Source organism: Equus asinus, chromosome 3, assembly GCF_041296235.1.
Source record: "Equus asinus isolate D_3611 breed Donkey chromosome 3, EquAss-T2T_v2, whole genome shotgun sequence".
Classification (NCBI taxonomy): domain Eukaryota; kingdom Metazoa; phylum Chordata; class Mammalia; order Perissodactyla; family Equidae; genus Equus; species Equus asinus.
In genome coordinates, this window is record NC_091792.1 from 74211649 (window position 1) to 74214181 (window position 2533).

General features: G+C 32.2%; 1 non-coding gene across 1 annotated transcript; it reads right to left on the minus strand.

Moving 5' to 3' along the window:
- Positions 1-2173: 2173 nt before the first annotated feature.
- On the minus strand, positions 2174-2303 carry LOC123289648 (small nucleolar RNA SNORA18). The gene has a single exon (XR_006533712.1). It is a non-coding gene; the product is annotated as a small nucleolar RNA SNORA18 (small nucleolar RNA).
- Between the last annotated feature and the right edge of the window lie 230 nt (positions 2304-2533).

Here is a 2533-nt window from a genome sequence, read left to right on the forward strand (position 1 = left end):
TATAAATACCATTAATGAATATATATAAGATTGTGTTTTCTGTATGAAAACAATCCTTAATTGATATATTATTATATAATTTCAAGCATTAACTTAAATGATGTTACTGATCATGGATAATTTGCATATATATGCATATATTTGCATGTGTGTATATATACCATATCTTCTATATCCATTCAACCACTTAGGTTGTTTCCATATCTTGGCTATTGTAGATAATGCTGCAATGAACATGCAGGTGCATATATCTTTTTGAATTAGCATTTTTGCTTTTTTGGGATAAATATCAAGAAGTGGAATTGCTGGATCATATGGTAGTTCTACTTTTAATGTTTTGAGGAAGCTCCACACAGTTAAAACATTTTTTAAAAAATCTAACTATATGCTATCTACAGGAGACCTATTTTAAATTTAAGAACACACAGAGACTGAAAATGAAATGATACAGTAAGATATTCCACCTAATTGGTAACCAGTAGAGGGCAGGATGACTAAACTATTATTGAACATAAAATAGGCAAAAGAGACAAAGAAAGTCATTACAAATGGCAGTCATTTCCATAGGAAATTATAACAAATATAAATATATATGCATCCAAAATCAGAGCATCAAAATACCTAAAGTTAATATTGATGGATCTGAAGGGATAAATACACAGAAATACAGTAACAATAGAAGATATTGATATCCCACTTACAAAAGTGGACAGAACATTTAAACAGAAAATCATAAGGAAAGAACAGACTAGAACAACACTATTGGTGAGATGCACCTAACAGAAATATCCAGAATATTCCACCAACCCTAGAAATACACATATTCTTTTAAAGATCACACAGAATTTTCTTCAGGATAGACCATATGTTAGGGCATGAAATAAGTCTTAACAAACTTAAGAAGACTGAAATCATTCCAGATACCTTTTCTGAGCACAGTGGAGTGAAACAAAGACATCAATAACAAGAGAAAAGAGAAAAATTCACAAATTCATTGAAATTAAAATAAAACACGCTTGAATAACCATTGAGCAAAAGAGGAAATCAAAGGGAAATTGGAAAATGTCTAAGACAAATTAAAATGAAAACATAACATACCAGGAATTATAGGATGTCCCAAAAGTATTGGTAAGAGGGAAGTTTATGGTGATTAACACCTAATTATTTTTCTTTTTTATTTGTGTATGTACATCATAATATATTTTGAATTCTGTGTAGATTACATCATGTTCACCACCTGAAAACTAATTATATTCCATCCCCTCAAATGTGAGCCTAATTACCCCTTTTCCCTCCCCCCTTCCCCCATGGTAAGCACCAATCCAATCTCCAATGCTATGTGTTTGTTTGTTGTTGTTTTTATCTTCTATTTATGAGTGGGATCATGTGGAATTTGACTTTCTCTCTCTGACATATTTCACTCAGCATAATACCCTCAAGGTCCATCCACGTTGTCACAAATGGCCGAATATTGTCATTTCTTATGGCTCATTAAAGTCAATAAATTTTTATTCAGGGAATTTTACATATAATTCCTTCCACTGCCCATCAAGCTTACTTTAGTTCCACCAAAATTTGAGTCAAGATTCGTCCACGCAACAGCCCTTTTATGAAGACCCTATGCTTTTTTTTTAGATGAAGTATATCTGATATATAATGTGGTGTACATTTAAGGTGCATACGTTAAGTTGGTACATTTATATATTATAATATGATTCCTTTAGAAAAGAAAGAATTTAAAAGATGCATTGAGAATAGTGTTATATCAGTGAATGGAAGTTTTACCATTCTGTAATGAATGTAGAAAAGTCTTTAAGAACACTTGTAATAAACATTTCCAAGAATAGTAAAAAAGATAAAAATAAACAAATAAATATAACCCATGTTTAATCCACAGTTGTCATGTTAGTCAGCCCACAATTTTTTAGTTGAGTTTATTTTATCTCCACTTGAATATGGATATACTGATGACACACTTCAAAAATGTCCCACCTAGAAACTTTGGGAATTAATTTCTTCAAGAAATTTACTTTAGGGTCTTCTAAATATGAATCAAGTTCAAATCATATTCACTCCTAAGCTTCCACACCAAAGAATAGTACAGATATTTAAGATACTGTCAATACCTAAGATTTAAAAAAGTCAACTATTGGGTCTTTTATAGTTTTAGGAACTCTGTATTGTAGTTCTTTCCCACAGATCTAACAAACAGTTCTGTGAGTAAAGCAAACCACATAGTTACTTGACAACGCATTTCCAATAATGTGAGTCTATGGAAAAAGCCCCATTGGATAGACCTCAATTCAAGATTTATATTTTCCATTCTGCGTTAACATCTCCCATAATGAAGTGCTCCCATGGTTCACACTTGTACTTAGCAACAAAGTCCTGCAATTTTCTCATGCATTTCATTTTATCCTAGAGCAAGAATGCACATTCTTGCTTAGACTGTCTTGCAGCTTCCCCTGGTTAGCTGGTTGGAAGCAATAAGGGGTGTAGGAGGAAGCCCACGAGGAAAGCAAATACCATTGCA